The 19204-nt window shown below is 41.7% G+C and overlaps 1 protein-coding gene across 1 annotated transcript in view; it reads left to right on the top strand.

Moving 5' to 3' along the window:
* The first annotated feature begins 4366 nt into the window (after nucleotides 1-4366).
* Nucleotides 4367-19204, top strand: part of CLSTN2 (calsyntenin 2) — a 741931-nt gene continuing 727093 nt past the window's right edge. The window contains exon 1 of the mRNA XM_073359984.2: nucleotides 4367-4491. The gene's annotated coding sequence lies outside the window, so the exon portion shown is untranslated. The remainder of the gene's footprint in view (nucleotides 4492-19204) is intronic.

Below are 19204 nucleotides of genomic sequence, written 5' to 3'. Positions count from 1 at the left end.
TGAAATTTGTTTTTTCCAGTGATGGGGGGAGGAGAGGTGGGTTATCTATATTTGAACCAATCCTGAGATGAGTCAAATAAATGTGGTGTTATCTCCTATATGATCTTAGGAAGCAAGGAAGCATATGGGGCAAGATATGAAACTGCACAGCATTTTGGACAAGGGACCTGTGATTGGATGTTTATCCCACACTCATCCCAAAAGAGTTAATGAAGGCCAACTAACTTATTAGGCTGCACATTGGGAGAATTAAGGCTGAGAGGAAAGCCCTAAATAGGGGAAGCTCACCTGTGAAGGAATGGGCAGGGCTTCTATAAAGCAGGGGAGGGTTTATTGGAAAAAGGTTGGGGAAGTGGAGGAGCTGCTCTATCTGGTTGTATTGGGGACTGACCGGAGCCCCTTTCCAATAGTGAAACAAGGTGAGGTAAGAAATCCCAGGTTGGGGAAAAGGAAACCAGAGCGGGGAGAAAAGAATAAGCCCATTGGTGCAGAAAGATTTTGAGACCCTGGAAGGGGGAAATGCATAGTAACCTGGCCAAAGGGCCAAGTCCTGAAGAAGAAGCATAGCGAGTGGCAGAGAGTGAGAGAGAGTGGCAGCAGGGCATGCAGAGAGCAGCAGAAGGGGGCCTCAGACCTGGAAAGAGCTAATCCCCAGAGCAGCCAGGAGGAGGTGTCACCTGTGGTGAGTGGACCCCATGACCGGATTCTTGTAAAAATATTCCTTAGTGTCTAATAATCACACTTGAGGTATCCAGTCACTTAATGTCCTGTGAAATTCCAGTGGGCCAGATCCTGAGCTGGTGTAAGATGGTACAGCAGCATTAATTTTGATGAAGCTATACTGATTTACATCTGGTGCTGGCACAATAGGTGGATCAAATCCTGTGGTTCTTTTCCAAATTTTGACTTAGGCAAACTCCCACTGAGGTCCATCAGGTTTTGGACCACAATGTTTTTTTTTTATATATATATAGCACTTATTGTAGACTTGAGATTGCAGAACGTTGCCTTGGTTTCCAACAGGGGCACTGAAATTACAGCTGTGTTTCAGGTTTCATTTTATCTAGTTGGAATGTTCCATTTCAGAGGTTTTTTACTAGACAATTTGAGGGTATTGTAAATATCACAGAGAATCAATTACCCTTGAACTCAATGTTCTTTTTGCTTAGCTGCCCCCTGTCTTAGTATATCACAGCTCTATGTCCAAACTATTTAAACAGCTAGTGTTGGTGGAAAGATAAATATAGCTGTTAAAGCCTGCAAGATATGCTTTTAATACTGATTGGCAAAAAAAAGGTTTCTGTAATTTGATAGTTATTCAAAAGTAAATGGTGGACTTCTAATGGGAGCAATGGTCTATTATGTTGAAGAAAGAGCTAACGGCTAATTTTTCTTTCATTGAAAAAAAATAAAGCTCCTGATAATGAGGCTGACATTTGCCAGTTGTTAGCCTCTATTTTTTACGCAGAAAGAATTCAAACTAGCCTTATGGCTAAGGTCACTTCTATTTCGCTCTCTTTTGGTCTACAGTAACCATGCTGTCACTGATATGCCGTTTTATTTTAACAGTTGCTACTTGCTCTACATAAAGATGGCTATATCTTCCTGGAAAACAGAGAAGGGTTATATTTGACTTTAAGCAAACAAAGCTGTATGTCTTTGGAAGGATAGGAGTGGGAAGGTGAGAAAAATGAGAATGTTTATATGGGATGAGTAATGCTTACATAGGGCCAGATTACTCACATTGAATAGTACCTTACTCCACCAGTAGTCACATACTATTCAGAGTGAGTATGGGTGTCACAATATGGCCCATAATTTGGTTCCCAATGTATATATGCCAATATATAGTCTAATTTTGCAAGATGCTGATCCTGAAGTGTATAGGGGTAGAGGCTTCTCAGCACCACACAGAGGAGAACCCCAAGATCCTCCAGTATTTTTGAATGCAGAACTTTCATTGACCTGGATGACGGTGCTACAGTGTATGTGCAACTTAATCTGTGGCACTATGTGATAAATAATAACCGGGATCAGGACGAGTATATCAGAGCCTACACTGAACACTGAGCTTTCTCCTGTCTCTGGCCTGGACACTTGCAGGATACCTCTGCTCAACACCTCCAGCAGCCACTGGATATCTCGCCTTCCTGAGGCTCTGACCCCCTTTTGTGGCTAGATCCTCAAAGGGAATGGGAGCTAATTGTCTGAGGGGAGTTGCAATGAGGATTCATGAAGCAAAGCTCAGGAATACTGTGGTTTAAAAGCAATGAGAAAACAGGAAATGGAGTGAGGAGACAGGTTTTGCATTGGGTGAGAACATGTTAGTTGAAAACTGGGTACAGCTGTGGGTGTCACAGTTAAAAGGACATTTTAATGACATGCCTGACTCCAGTGGGAGCTGGAATAAGCCCCCACTTTTCTCTATTTTTAATTTTTATAAAATATCCCAGATAACATGGCTTTCTAGATACATGTGCAAATTGTAAAAGCACTTCACAAATTGTATTGGCAAAAAAAGACTCGGCGCACTATAGTAAGCACCAAATTTGGATTGTCCCAGCCCGCATTTAGCTGAGGAAGTGGGCAAAGCTAGTGGCTTTACCCCAGGGCTGACAGGATAACAGACCTGTGCTCTGTCAGATCAACGAGGATGTGAATTCCAGGATGAAAGGCCCTGCAGAGAGAACCTTTCCTCTACCATCAGATGTTCAAATCCAGGGACTATTAGCACAAGGGCCTCAACTATCACTTGCAGCAGTTCTCAGAGAAAGAAGCAGCATTGCATAGTCTTTCTAATCAATGTAACTGCACCCAGAGCAAACAGAAAGCCAACGCAGTTTTCAGAGAATTAGTTTATGCTCCTTGTAGCTGACATAGCTAAGTAGCTGAGTAAGTGATTCTTTATTGGTTGATGCTTCTGAGTGCCATGGAAAAGGCTGAAGATGTTTGCATGACACTTGGAGTTAATTGGAAATTTCCCTCTAGTTCTACCACTTCCCAAAGTTTTTAATGTAATGTGTACCGGCACTGAGCAATAGAGGATTTGGTAATTGGTTGTGTGTGAATAAAATATGATTGGAAGTGTTTAATTATAAATGTGATCATGTGTATGAGAGAGAACAGAAGACATCTTCTAAAGGAAGCATGATACACACACAGGGGATATGAAATAAAAAGACGGTGCTTAGAGAGAAAAGCCATCAACTGTTGGAGGCATTTTTGTGACTTGTCACCTCTGTATTAACCACTGACTCCAAGTATTAATGATGAAAGCAGATAATTATAATGGCATCCTCTAACAAAGGAGCCATTATAATTTGGGTAAATAATAGACTCTATAACGTTTTTTAAACTTGTATTTTCACAGCAGATAGAATTTGATCTCATGTAAACTCCACACATTTATGAAAGGGAATTTTTTCCATCTGTTTATATTTTATTCTATCATAACACAGAAACAAAGGATAACTCATGGGATTGATGCAGATCTCTTCCACCCCTAGGTCACTGGTTCAGATCCAGACTAGTCTAGCCAAAAGTGAAGATGTGATGCTTTTTGGCAGCCTGGATCATATTATTAGTATTCATTGTTGGTGATAAACAATGTACTGATCTCAACAAACGCACAAAGACAAGGCCTGCTATGGGAGAACTTCCTTGTGAATAAGCATCTGTGTCATCAGACCATCACACCTAGCCTATCCTGCCAAGGGATGAATAGGAGACTTACTGACTGATTTCTCCCTCTAAAAGTTGTCCCAGTGGGAAAGGATTGGTGCATATTGGTGAGGAAGCTTATGCTATTGCTGACCTGCTGCATTCCTGAATCCAGGACTTGGTTTTCAGGCTCTTAGGCATCTTCCACTAGTATGATATTATTAAAACAAACCACAGATGGGTAGACTTTACACAGAGCCCTGGGCAAGGGTTGCCATAGATGCTGCATCAGCCCAAAATTAACTGGTGCTTCAGAGACACATCCACAATTTTTCTCCATGTACTCCTTGTAGTGGAGGGGAATTAACTGGCTGCTACCATATTATCTGACACCCCTCTGCCAGCTCAACGTTTACGCTCATGTACAGGTGTGCAGAACCAGTCACAATTTTGGCTTCTGAGTTCTGACAGATGAAACTGTGCTTTGCTCACCCCCTTGTGCCTGGCGGGGGGAAGGGTGGATTAAATAGCGAGCTGATCTTCTTTACTGCATGTGCTGCTGCTTTACCTCGGCACTGTGAGGTAAGTTTTATATGGAGAGAAATCCAGCCTGGACTCTGAGTTACTGACTTGTCTGCATGGTAGTTACCCCTTAACTTTATCTGAACATAGTTTTTATGTGCATTTTTTAAAGGATAGTGCCACCTCTAAAATAGATCTGAAAGAAACTGCCTGTGATGAATGGACAGCAAAGAGAAGATGAAACCTATATCCAGTGTCTCTCTGCTTTCTTCTATTCCTAATTAACACTTCTGACTGGAAAAAGAAATGGTGAGTGTAAAATACAGTTGAAAGGGAAAAAATGCCAGGACAATGGAAGTCATCAGTTCAAATAATAAAAAGGCACTTATAGGTAAGAAACCAGAATCAGGAATGATGGTTATTTAATGGTGCTTTTTCCTAGTGAAAAATTTAGCATTTGCTCCTTTATTGGTGTGTAGGTATAATAAATATGAAGTGTTATCAGCTGAGCAGAACTAGCAGCCGCTAAAAGCTTCTGTCCCCTTCAGCCAAGTCTGAATATGTTGGTAAAAAGTGATGCACTTGCTAAGAATCCAACACAATTTGGAGAAAAGAGTAGAAATAAAATGGCTCTTAGCCTTGATTAATGTTGAAAAATATTGATTACATTGCTTATCTTCCAAGCATGAAAGGCTTGAGAATGTTCTTTGAAGATGGGGCATCAATGTACTAGTAGGACTTTTAATGTGTGTTCCAAGCCCATTGAAATCAATGGGAATCATTTTATTGATCCCAAATGGATCAGACCCCTATTGAACAAGGAAAAAGCTGTGTTTTCAAAAATCTGTTTTTCTCATGGTCTAGGTTTTTCTAGGTTCTCAGCTGTGGCCTATATGTCCTGGGCAGAGCTGTTGCAGTGAGGTTAATAAGGAGTCCCAAGAAGCCTTTTTTGGTTCCCCAATGCTGCCGTTTGTTGTATATTGAGCCAGTCTTTGAAATAATGTAAAGCGGCCTCAGGGCTGATATCGTGTATGCTAGATAGTCCTCAGAGGGCTGTTGCATCAATTAAGGATCGCTGGAGTGCAGCAGTGCTCTAGCTACACCACATATCAAGGACCAGGAATGAGCTTGATATGCAGTGACTATGCCATGCAGGACTGCCCAATTAGCTGAATCCACCAGCTTTACACCCCTTTTGCACAACTACAAAAGCACCGTATTATGGTAGAGAATCTGGTATACACAGCGAGTGTGTGTGCACACATGCATACATAAAGGTCCTGATTCGCGACTGCTCTACCCCAATTTTATACCCCTTTTTTACACTAATATACAACTGGAGTAACATAAGGGACAGTCAGGCTGCATACGTTCGTGACTGAGAAAATATATGATCTTCTTAGTGTATGTGCAGTGTGCCTCAGGTGGCACGTGACCAGGATTCATCCCTGAATTTGATCTGTTGGTTGGGTCATGAGCTACCCCAGCCCCAGCCAGGTACTGATGAGGAGTATGATGTGAACATGGATCCATGCCTCTCAACGTATGATAAGACCTAACTCTTGTATTGCACTTTTCAAGCCTTTACTCAACTGACCTTTAATATTTTATAAACTTAATATTTAAATTGCCTTCTAGAGATGAGCTCCAGAAACATCTTCTTTTCTCTTGTCTTCTTAACTTGAATGATTGCTCCTTTCTTCTCTACTCATCTTATTTCTGACCTCCCTTTGTCCACACTGTTTACCCTTCCCTTCTCTGCTACCATCTCTCCAACCCTCTCCACTTTCTCCTGTTGATATTACTGTGTATCTCCTTTTCCGCTGTGCTGATTCCATTTACTCTCCTTGTGCTTACTGGCCTTTCCTGCATTAACCACAACACATGTAATTTCTTTGTTGACATATGTGGGATGAGATATAGCAATACAATATTTTACTGAAAACTTTCCTCCAGGGATTTCTCTCCTGGGTGAAATGATTGCTTTCCCCCTGTTTCAGATTAAGCACCCCAGGAAGGAAATATTTAATGTTTCATTATTACCATTAATCTTCCAAGGCACTCCTTCGAATGAAAATCCATTGTTTAGCTTAACAGGGACACCAATTCATATGTCTATCTAATTATTCTCTTAACAGAAGTATATGTCATGTTGTTTAGTGTTACTTTGGTAGCAGAACATCCCTGAAAGTTGCATAATATTATAGAATATATTTTCAACATAGTATGCGGTCATGCACCTTTCCTATTAACTCTGACAAAACGTAACGGTACTTATTCAGCTGTTGTGCACAAGAAGGCATATTTATCTTTGTAAATCAGAGAAGACATCACACGGTGTGCTAATGCAGCAAAACTTAATGTGGACGAGGAGTGAGTGACAAAAAGAGGGTGCAATACTGTATACATTGAAGTCAAAAGTGAAACTCCCATTTGACTTCAGTGGATGTAGACATGTGGGTGGTGATGATCAGAATGCATCAAAACACTGAGGTGCCTTTCCATACGGGGGTAGCCTAGGAGACAACATCCTGCATGTTCTGTATGTTGCACTGCCATTTCTGGAATCATCACCTCTGGAAAGCAGCACGTTTGGTTATACAGAGGAGCAAAGGGGACATTCATTTTCAAGGGCTGCAAGTTCATTTCTTCAGGTACCACCTTTTGTAAGTAGCTCCCTAAGAGCTTTGTGTGAATCAACATCTAAGATGTCATAGAACTCATAATATCTCCATCTATGACCTGTAGCCTCAGCTTTCTTTTTTTCTATCAAAAATAGTCAGGTGAAAAGGAAGATGTACAACACAGCAGAATAGAGAAGCTCGGGAGGCAAGCAGCCAGGACATTTGTGCTTATAAAGGTGTAGGTGTGAGGAGTGTTCAGTCAAATGTTCAGGGCCTTTAGTCTGGTAGACATGGCTCTAACCCTTTGCTGTTTTATTGTAATACGGGATTAATGTATAGGCATGTATAAATAATTCACTGATATAATTACAACAGCATGCATGAAATTAGGAGAGAGGTACTGTGGATAAGTGGAAAGAGCACTGCATGAGGAGTCCGGAGATGTGGATTCTGTTCCCAGCTCTGCCACTGAGATCCTGTGTGGCCTTCCCCTCTTTGTGCCTCTGTTTCCCATGTCCCTTTAGATGATAAGGTTTTGTGGACAGGGACCATCTCTCCTTACATATTTGTGTAGTGCTTAGTACAATAGAGCTCCAATAATTAATGTTTGGCAAAGTTATAAGCAACTGAAACCAGGGTCTTATAGCAGATAGTCTCAGGCAACCTTATCTGAAAGAGTCACTACTTGCCCCACCTATAATGAGAAAGAAGGAAGGTTTGGATTCATATTCACTGCTGTGCTTAATATTTGCAAAAATCTTTATTTGTTTTTACTCTTTCAGGGATCTGCAATTTATATGTTTGTAGTTTTGTCCAAATGTCTGCACTCAGCTATGACTACTATAAATCATGAAAAAAAATTAAGACTCTAAAATTAGTCCTATTGGTAGTGAAATTGACTGGATTCTTAGTGTTCAGAATGCTTGCTTTTACAAATTTTTGTGACAGAGGACTTATGAATCCCTAGATTCATATGGAAGCACTTTAATATTAAATCTCCACTGGTGTCTGAAAAGCACATTAGTCATTTCCATGAGTCAGGAATTGAACAAGACCCATCAAAAAGATCTTTATTCTCATAGACAGGTCTGTTTCCTTTCCCTTATTTTAAAATCTAGACCTCTTTCCAAATCTTCCCAGACAGGCTGGCATTAGTTATTGTGAGAAGGCAAAAAGGTCTGATGACTTAATTTTATTTTTCAATATATTTAACTCTTACTCCCAACCAGGGTTTCATATTGGTAAAGGAAGTCTTAAGTATTTTAAATGGAGAAGATGATTTCTAATAATAACCACAAGAGTGATGGTCTCAGCTAGGGTTTTAATAGAGGCTAATGCCGTTAAAAGAGAGGAGGCAAATTAAGGTGAGAGATTAAGTAAATCTATATGTTTATAGGATGACATTAGGGGAAATGGTGAATTCTGTAATATCAGCTTAACATCTAGCAATTGGCAACCCAGGTTAAGGTTATACCATCTTAGTGTCTGGGGGCCTGATTCCTTGCCCCTTTTGTAAGCAAAGGATGGAACTATGGACTATTGCACAAGAGATTTTTTGGATGTGAAGAGTTTAGATGTGGAGGTCCCAGGATGCAGTGGAAAGAGAAGGCTTTAAATGGGTCAGGCATCCACAGTGATGGAAAGGAGTGTGGTTGTATGGGTTATTGTCAAACCTACCCTGGGCTCACTAAGAGGCACAGCACTTCATTGGGGGAAATGGATAGCACTAGGAGACATTTTGCCTGGTAGAGGCAGATCGTGAATCACCTGGGAGGTGTAGAAGTAGTTTACCAGCTGTTACAATCTTTATTCCACCCCATGCCAACCAGCTCTGCAGACATGTGGATGGGGTGGTGAAGCCATGGACTTGCCTCCTTCCCATGTCTCCTAGGGGAGGACATAGAGATAGGTCCTTGCACTCCTATGAGCAAAGGAACTCTAATTGTGGCTGGCCACCTTACATGCTGCTTGTTTGCTTTTCCTCCTGTGTAAAGGCTGTGTACAGTATGGTCTGGGATGATAAAATCACTTGGGCAAGATCCATGTCTTCTGTGTTTGTGCTTAACAAACAATAAATGAAGGTAATTCACACACACTGAGGCTAGTTTTGGCCTCATCTAGTGCCTCCTAATAATAATTTCAGAATACAGATGCACACTATGTTGGTGTTTCAAAAATAGGTGAGCGCAACATTGTGTCCTGGCCTGAAGCAGAAGCCAAAACTACTGTTGGGTTTTTATTATTTATTCATAGTACCCACACTTGTGCTAGGTACCCACAGAATATATACCAATAGACATGTTCTGTACCCTGTAAAGCTCCCAATCTAATGGAAACTGAGTTGCTCTTGCATTGACCACCCAAACTGAAGTGCACTTTGTTGTTTGAAAGAGCTGTGGAAGGGAGTAAGTAAGGAACTAAAAGAATTAAAACCTCAGCTTTGTTACTCCAGAAAACAGTCTTCAGATCTTGTCCCAATTACAGAAAACATTGCCTGGAGATGTATATAAAAAGGAAAGTCCCAGCACTCTTGCAAAGACTAATATAAGCCATTGCCTTTGGTGCAGAACACTGCTGTGTATGACAGAAATACTTCAAACATTTCCCTTTTGTTTTCAGTTATTTATTTCAGATTAATATCTTTCTTAATGAAAAATTAGGGACTGGGAATACCAGAAGATAAAGTCCTCTGTTAAGTTTCTAGACGCTCTGGTTTACATTTTTGTAAAGTGGCCTCTTTTGTGATTCTTCCCCTTCCTGCTATTTGAGCAACACACTCAGTTTATCTTTGAATGCTGAGCAGTGGGTGCTGACACATCACTTAGCAAGCACATGGTAGACACTCAGTCCTTAATTAATTTGGGATGAAATTCTCTCCTGCGCACAGGTGCAGCCCAAGACCTGAGCACCACTTAAACCCTGTGTTGAGGGCTTTGCATAGGCTTTGTTTGGCCCCCTGAGCAATGGTGAATTTCACCCATAGAGAACTGCTCATCTTATAAAACCTGAAAGTGTTTTGGTCTTTACCTTCACAAACAAACGCAACATATGGTTTATATATAAAGAGAACATATATGACATCTGTATTTATCCCAGTTTATATGATGGCGTTATGGCAATATATTGCTTCAATTTGGCTGCTTCATTTTTCTTTTTTAATTGCTGAGAAATGGGTGACTGAGCTCCTCCCTCCCTGCCGGCACTTCAGCCATATGGGGGAAGAGAGAGCTGCCAGAAGATGCTGGCAGTGACTGTAGATGGCAGAGACTGGCCATGTGTGCCTTCTGCCTCCTCCCACAAGAGACCCCACTGACACTTGCCACTCTTTCTTCCCCCACAACAAAGGGTGGGTGGAGAAAGCAGCTTGCTTTTATTTTTAATTTTCAAACACTGAAGAACAGCTTTTCTTCATTTTTGAGGGGTTTATTGAGGAATGATAGGCTGGCATGAAGCCATTTAAACGTTCCTTCCGTCCAGTAGGCAAGGATTCTCCTTTGACTAGGGAATGGACTCAGTACAATTTTCAAAAACATCTAAATGAGCTAGGAGCCTAAGGTCTTTTACAAAAGTGACTCAGGACCAGATTTCTAACTGTATGAGGCATCTGCCTGTATCTTTGGGTGCCTAGATATATTTGTAAAACTTGCCCTGGGCTCATATGTCACTTAGGTGCTTTTGAAAATTTTACTCTAGGCCTTTTCATCTCTCTTTTTCTGAAAGAAGCCCAATAATTTGCTTAACTCTTGCATCTACCCAGAAGCCACTTCTGCATTTGGCAACTTTGTTGCTGTTGCCATACCCTGAATAGAGCTTCCGCCAATTTAAGTGCAGACAAACAAAACAATCCTGCTAATTGTCCTCTAAAGGACAGTGGTGGTTGTATCATGAACACAAGTTCATAAAGACTCAAGCTGAAACCTTACATTACAATTGGGAGCTGTAAAGTCCTCAACACTTCATTTTCTGGGCAGTGTCACCTGTACACTGTCTATTTGTCCTGAATACAAAAGAATTGGAGTAATGACAACTATTCCTGCTTCCCAAGAACATTTCTAAATAGATTAGTTCAGCAATAGGGAACAGGAAAAGAGTTGTGTCAATTATTTTACATAGCAGTGAGTGATTTGGGATTTCTTCTAGTAATCATGTTAAATTTGTAACATCTATATTTTATTATAAAGAAAATTGACTTGTGGATTATGTTAACTAAAATAAAAGAGCTGCAAGTAAAAATGAGTGAATTACTATTGCGTATGCATGAGAACCCTGCAGTATGAAAGTCTGATATTGTCACATGAACAAAATAATGTTAAATTGGAATCTGAATGCAGCTTTTCATCATAGCCCAGCATAGAGTGACTCTTCAATTATCAACACTTCAGGCATAGCAGATTTAGAGAGCCCAAAATAGCACAAACTTAAAACTAGTTTTTGTTAAATAATCTCTATGCTATTTTTATCTTTTTGTGGGTCAGATCTTTTAGTAAGGGAGACTGTGATTTCATAAAAAATACTGTAGTGTGTTACTCACCCTGTCTCTCTCTATCTGTCCCACTCTTTATTTTCTGCTCTCTATTACATTTCTTGGTGAGTACAGTCCTTGTGGGGGCCACTCAGTACTTGACTGGGTACCCAGGAGAGTTCTTGGTATGGGCAAGACCATAGGTTTCACTTTCTATAGTCTGTTGGAGACTACCATAAATATAACGTTTAGACTTATAGGAGAATTTTTGCTAGAAATGAACATAAATATAGAGACTTGCTGTTGGGTTTCATTTCTGTTTTGTTGTCTAAAAACCTTATCCATCTTCCACTGATGTCAATGGCAAGACTTCTGTTGGGTTCAGTGGGAGCTGGATCAGGCTTCACAGAAGGAAAATGGACCAAACTTTGCTGTAAATTTAAAGAAAGAAGCAACAATAATAAAAATCTGAGTGAGAGAATCCTTCTAATCAGTCTACTTCTCAGTGCAAAATTATTTAGTGTTCTACATAGTGTAGTTATAAAACAGCAGCCTCAATCCCCACATCAAATAGTGACCCTTCCCCATATCCTATGGGTTAGAGCAGGGGTCGGCAACCTGCCACACACGTGCCAAAGGTGGCACGCGAGCCAATTTTTACTGGCATGCTGCTGCCAGCTGGGGTCCCGGTCACTGGCCCCACTCAGCCCACTGCCTGCCTGGGTGAACAGAACCCCAGGCCACCAGCGGGCTGAGCAGGGCCGGCGGCCGGGACCGGCGAATAGAACTCCAGATCGGCGGCGGGCTGAGTGGCTCAGCTAGGGTGACCAGATGTCCCGATTTTATAGGGACAGTCCTGATTTTTAGGTCTTTTTTTCTTATATAGGCTCCTATTACCTCCTCTCCCCTGTCCTGATTTTTCATATTTGCTGTCTGGTCGCCCTAGGCTCAGCCTGCTCCCAGTCTGGGGTTCCGTCCGCCGGCTCCTGCCAGGCAGGGTCCTGACCATCGGCCCCGCTCAGCCTGCTGGTGGCCTGGGGTTCTGTTCACCTCGCTGCTGGTCTGGGGTTCCGTCCGCCGGCTCCTGCCAGCCAGGGTCCTGGCCACCGGCCCCACTCAGCCCGCCGCCAGTCTGGGGTTCCGTTGTGGGCCCCTGTAAATGTAAAATTTATTACTGACACACGAACCTTAAATTAATAAAGTCTTGGCACACCACTTCTCAAAGGTCGCCAACCCCTGGGTTAGAATATGAACCCCTTTGCTTGCTAAGTAGTTACACACCCAAGAAATTCTGCTCACTCCAGTGGGAATTACTCATATGAATAATGGCTCACTAGTGGGACTAAGGGATTCACAATCTCACCCTGAGTGTGCAAGGAATTTGGAACCCTATGAGGAGAGAAACATGTCAAGAAACTCCATGTGGAGTTTCTGAGTAGGAATGGACTGAATTTTGAAAAAGCAGGCCACCCCCAAGAAACCATGGACCACTGAGATCTATGTGGGCTGGAGCCATCCATACAGATGCTATGTACTCCATTCTAGGTCATAGATCTCTTTTTTTTTTTTTTTTTTTAAGTCCAGAAGGGACCACTGTTATCATCTAGTCTGTTCTCCTGTATACCACAGGCCATAGAATTTCACCCAGTGATTTCTGCATCTAGCTAATAACTTGTGGTTGAACTAGAGCACATCTTTATAAAACATAGCCAGTCTTGATTTAAAGACTTTAAGTGATGAGGAATTTGTCACTTCCCTTGGTAATCTGTTCCACTCACTCAATTAACAGCATTTTAAAAATTGTCTTATTTCAAATTCAAATATTTCTAGCTTAAGTTTCCAGCTTTTGGATCTTATTATTGATTAAAGAGCTTTAGATATCTTCTCCCTTCATAAGTGATTTCAGACCTACCACTTAGCCTTCTGCTTGAGTAAATAAATAAACTCAGCTCCTTAAGTCTCTCATTGTAAGGCATATTTTTCAGACCCCTAATAATTCTTGTAACTCTTCTCTGAATCCTTCCAGTTTTCAACGTCCTTTTTTATTCTGTGAACACCAGAACAGGACATGGTATTCCAGGGGTGGTCTCACTAATGCCATACACAGAGGTAATATTTCCTTCACTCCAATTTGAATTTCATATGTTTATACAACCACAAATTGTGTTAGCCCTTTCGGCCACAGCATCACACTAGGAGCTCATGTTTAGATGATTACAGTATACTTCTTGAAAGCCAGTCCCCTATTCTTTTTTTCTAGATGTATGACCTTGTATAGTATATCGGACAAATTGTGCTCTAATGGGGTACATCCATGGTAATTGCCCACTGATTCAGGGACAATGGTTGGCAGGAGAGACATGGTCTCCTGTTTTTCCTGCCAGTCCCTCTTCTGGGTCCCATGGGAATTTGATGACTTATTGTGTGATCTTGCATAGGCCATTTAATCTTTTAGTGCCTTAAGAATCATCTGTACAATGAGGCTAATGATACCTATGGTTGTTCCGAGACTTAATCTTTACAAAATGCTTTGAGATATTTCAATGAAAGATGCTATAGAAGAGCAAAGAATTATTGAACAGTGATATCCCCTGATAACCTCCTTCCATCAATTTTCAGTGGAGGGAAAATCGGTAAGGTTCTCTTAATGAAATGTCCCCAGTTTCATCTCATGGGAATGGGGTGGGGTGTGTGTCACATGGTACACTGTACTACTCATATCAAAATTCTGTGGCTGGGCCCGTGGAGTACAGTGCCACCAGGCCCTCCCTTCATGCAGCTGCCCTGGGCTTCCCCATTAAAGGAGGATCCACAGGAATGCTGGGGCTGTGTTAACATGTGTAATCTCTGCTGGACACAGTGGGAATGATGCATATCTCCTCTGAGCCTCACCCTCACTTATTATCATCCCTCCACATCCTTCCGCACCAAGCCTGGAACAGCAGAGAGACCTCCACAAGGTACAAGTGGGAAGAGCACCATGGAAGCATTGGAGCCCCCTCTTCTATACAGGATCCAGGGGAGATCTGTATAGGAGGGTTCATGTACCTGAGGAAACAGTTTGTCCCAAAATTAATTCTCTGCAGGGGTTGTGGGGAGGAAGGAGAGAGAAGTTAATGGTAGTAGCTGCTATGCCATACATTTCCCTTTTTATGTAATAAAATCACTCCTACTCTGACATCTCTGCCTTGCAACAATTATTAGGAGAAACAGAAAACCAGATAAAAAGAAACATCTACACAACCACCTTATCACCCTGACATTTAAAACAAAATAATTATCCTTCCCCCGCACCTACCTCTTCTCTTTTTTAAGAGGCATTTTTTAAATGGGAAGTCTGGGAAGCCACCTTGGATGCCACATCAAAGAGGGTACTTAGCAGGAGCTGGCTTCAGAAAGAAACTAGCATCCCAGTCAGTCAGTTCTGCATCCTTAGGCATAGTGTGTGTAACGGTAGAAAGAGACTAGAAGCTTAGACAATTCTGAATCCCTCCTCAGAGCGTCACTGCAACTGCATAGGGCAATATTAAAAGAAGGAAAATTGCACAACAAAGCACTCTATCCTGAATGCTGCTGAGAACTTTCTCTGAAGCCCAGTGCTACAAGGCACTGATTACCTCTTGGGAGGTGCTGAGTCCCCTCCTCCCCATCCAGGTCTTTGGAGGCCTGGCACTTTGCATGGTTGGCTCTGGAGGAAAAGTGGGCTGATTTTAGGACTCTTGGCACTTCATGAAGTGCTCAGAACCTTGCTGGCTTGTGCCCAAAATGAGCAAACAAAAGAAATTTACCGAAAAAAATGAGAGGAAGGAGGCACAGAAACAAAGAGAAGGAAGAGCGAGACAATATCTAGAAAAATCGAGGACCAGAGAAAGATACTCCTTGCACCATAGAAAGCTGATGTCACTTTTTGCAGCAATTGTACTGCCAGTGGAGAGGATTCGAGGGGGTGGTTGGGAAGGACTAATGGCAGTGGAATTCCAAACTTTGTCTGCCCTTGGCTGACACTCTGAGCTTTTTTTTCATCTGGTTTTACCTTAAAAGACATTCTTTACAGTCTCCACTTGCCAAAGTGACTTATTTGTCCTATAGCCAATTTCTAGCCTTTCTCTCCCCATTTCCCCAGCCCAGCTACCTAATACTATAATTAATTCCTAGCAGAGTTTGAAACCTTACCTTTTGTTCCACTAAATGGCATTAAAAAGTAGTCTTCTATTGACGAAATAAAATATGGGCCAATTTTTCTGCTGCTTTCAGTGGGTACAGCTCCACTGAATTCAATGGTGTTTCATCGTCTGTGGGTGCAGACAATGTGGCACCACAAACTGATCTGTAACCATCACCACCCTAAATTTCCCCAGTTCAACTTTTCCTCTTCACTCTCCCCCCCCCATTTCCCTTTTTTCTATTTTTCTATGAACTAAGGGTCAAATTTTGGTCTTATTTACACCGGTGAAATCAGGAGTAACTCCACTGAATCAGTGGAGTTACTCCCCGGTTAAGAACATAAGCACGGCCATACTGGCTCAGACCATGGTCCATCTAGCCCAGTAGGCTGTCTCTGACAGTGGCTAGTACCAGGGCTTCAGGGGAGAGTATGGAACAGGGTAGTTGGAATGATCCACTCCTACCTTCCTTTCTTGGCTTCTGTTTGCACCAATGTAACAATCAGAATCTGGCCTAAAGAAATCCTCACGTCTGTAAGATTTGGCTTGATTTTCCTCTCACACTGGAGTAAAGTAGCAGTATCTTCACTGACTCAGCTGGGTGGTGTTGATAAGGTTTGTGTAACTCCCAGATCCCAGAGCCAGCCAGAGGATGATTCAGTGTCTGGCATAGGTCAGCGCAGCCCTGGGATTTCTCTGTAATATGCATGGCTGACTGTAACCCCGAAAGGGATGTCTGCCATCTACAGCTTGCTGCAGCACCAAGCACTCCTAACTGACCCTTTCCCTACCCCCGAGAATGCCCCCTAGCACAGATAGCTGTTGGTGTAGGAATTGGTAATCCTAGTTCTACACCAGCTGGAAAATCTCTCATGCAAGGGGAATTCCCAGATGCAGAGATCTAGCTGCTCAAAGGTCCCTTTGCGTCATGGGATTGATGTGGGGCTCAGGATGGAGCTCAATGGATTTATACCTGTGTAAAAATTATACAAATGAGGAGAGGCCCATTGATTCCAATATGACATTCCACTATATATTTTTTTTTATTATTCAGCAGCTTACATGCTGGTACATTGACTGTTTTGCCTCAAAAGAATGAAATAGCACATGTAAGTTTTCCTATATTTTCTTTCTATCTTACTTTCTGCATTCCCATTATGTAGTGTGAAATAATTAACTTATTCTGTATACAGTAATTAGCCTTCCAAACACTGATATTCAGTGACTGATCATTGGTGAATTGCATTTTTTTAAAAAGAAAATATAATTTTACAAATTACAGTATAAGCTTCCTTACAAGGAAAAAGAGGATTCCAAACAACTGTTGAAAGGAAAACAGAGAGAGACTGCTTTGTTCTAGCTGTAACAGAAGTAGCAGCCATGCAGTAATCTAGGTGATCTTGATTTCTTCAAACCCAGAGGTGCTCACAGCTAAGATAGAACTTCTATGAGGCTCCAAACCTGATCTATGCAGCCAGGGCAAGAAATAATGAATATACTATCTCTCGTTATATGAAAGCATCCAACCAAGAAATTCAGTGATGGGAGAAGACATAATTATTACTGAAATATCTACGTAGCTTCCTTAGTGAGTTTCATTTTTTGATAGCACAGAGAATATACTGGGCCATACTTTACATCATCAAATGCTATGAGGAATGGGCAAATAGCATTTGTTGTGATAAATGATACATGTTGTAGAATTAACTATAATATGATTAATATAATATGTGTTCACACATGCATATACTATATATATTTATAATAGACTGTGTATGTGCGTGTACATGCCACTATGTGCTCGAGCATTTTTATTCATTGGAAATAAATAAGCAGAAACACATTAAAGACAGAATTACACACAAGTGGAATCTTGAGTTATACCTCTTTTCTTGTGGTACATATTTCTTTGAGAGTGATTCCCTGAAAGCTGTCATGTAAGTATTAGGTAAACCAATCATTTGTTTTATTGCTTGAACCATTCAAAGCTAGCTTTCCATCTGTCAGCTGTTCTTACCTCTGTTGAGATCTCCCTAATCAATTTTTTTTAAAACTCAAAATGTGCTTGGTTGCATTAGATATGATTTGTATAGATATTTCTTTGGAGTTACCTTATTAATTTTAGATCTGCAGCAAATTAGACAGTAATATTATTTCCAAACAAAAAATAATTTATTAAAAGAGAGCTAAGAGGAGAAGTGAAATTTAATGGAGTCTAGCTAACCCCACACTCCCTTTTTGACATCCTCTTTACAAAAATACGGTACCTTTTGCAAAGAGCCAACTGTTAAAAGGCTTGAAAATGAACAATTAAGAGATTCAGAAAGTTCACTCTGTCATGTAATCCTTCCTCCTACACTTTAAAACCCCAGACATGCCCTTGCCTTTGGCATCATCACTAGAAAAAAAATTGCAACGTTCACTGGATGGATTCAGATATTACATTTATTTTTCTCTCATCACATACACGCAAAACAAGTGTGTGTTTATTCATGGTCATAGCTGTAACTGGTACAGTCCAATCTTTGTCTGGTTTGGGTAATTGCCTCTGTGCCAGATCTGTCCCTTGCAGAGGGTTTTGATAGTCTTGTCCCCTTGCTGTGTGAAGCATTATCACATCCATTCCATGCAAAATACACCCCTAATACTTACCTGCATGTGTAAGTTTAAAGCTCACTTTCTGTGAGCTTTTGCGTGAGCAAAACTCAGTCACCAGAATGTTCACATAAATTAAAAATGCAAGGGGTACACACTAAGCCCAAGTGAATTAACTTTTCAATTCAAGGGAAGAATGGTGGGAATATTTTTGAGGTAGGAGTCCAGCTCTCCCCATTATGCCTCTGTGAGACATAAACAGAGCAACATCTGAACAAGTTATACTGTTGCCAATTCATTTTGTTTTGTGTATTCGCTATTCTAGATTAATGCAGATGGAGGGATTTGTATTGTGTGTCTGTAAGAACACTTGCTGAAGAGATGAATCCATAGAGAGGGGCTAAAAGCTCCTGTATTTATTATCTAGGAATAAAAGATTCCCTATGTATAAAACAAGGAGAGTGTGATCGGGTGTATCAACCCTGCACTGGGCAAGCGGAGTCTCACCAATCATTGTGAACCCAAATGACCACACCCCCTCGCCCCTGCTGTGCATGCTCCATAGGGAGTGAACAGAAAAAAGGAGGCAGTTCAGCTCAGTTGGGGCTGGCTGAGGAAAATGAAGGATGTGTGCTGCAGGCTCCTCCAGAAGAACTGTCGACGCTCTAGACTGCTGAGGCTGTGGACCCTGACTAAGCTGCAGAAGACCGGCTGACCACGGAGACTGATGGGGATGCGTGAGATGGGCTTTATGGTAGGAAGTGACCAAGGGAACATGTTAGGAGCCGATGCTTGAACCCTTAATAGGGAGTTAACCAGCTTCATAGGGCCATGGTTCTGAACCCAGTGGAGTAGGGTTGGTCTGGGTTCCCCTACCCCCGCCTTGCACTTTCCACTAGGTGTAGCTTCTGGGGATTCTTGATATAGACTGCTTGTCTCACGCAGGAGAGTTAGTGCCCCCAAATGGCTATTGTTTGCCCCAGCCAGGAGGCTGAGGGGCTATAGATTGCTTGTTTGCTCTGCCCCGCCCGGGGTCCAGAGTTCCTGATTGTAATCGCTTGACTCAGCAGGTAATCTTGACAACTGTGCGATGGGGTGTATCAACCCTGCACTGAGCAAATGGGGGTGTCCCCCGCTGGCCATGCCGAGCTCCGTGACAGAGGGTTACCATATTTTGA

Source organism: Lepidochelys kempii, chromosome 9 (assembly GCF_965140285.1).
Source record: "Lepidochelys kempii isolate rLepKem1 chromosome 9, rLepKem1.hap1, whole genome shotgun sequence".
NCBI lineage: Eukaryota > Metazoa > Chordata > Testudines > Cheloniidae > Lepidochelys > Lepidochelys kempii.
The sequence above is the reverse complement of the archived record's forward strand: the minus strand, read 5'-3'. Positions and strand labels throughout refer to the sequence as shown.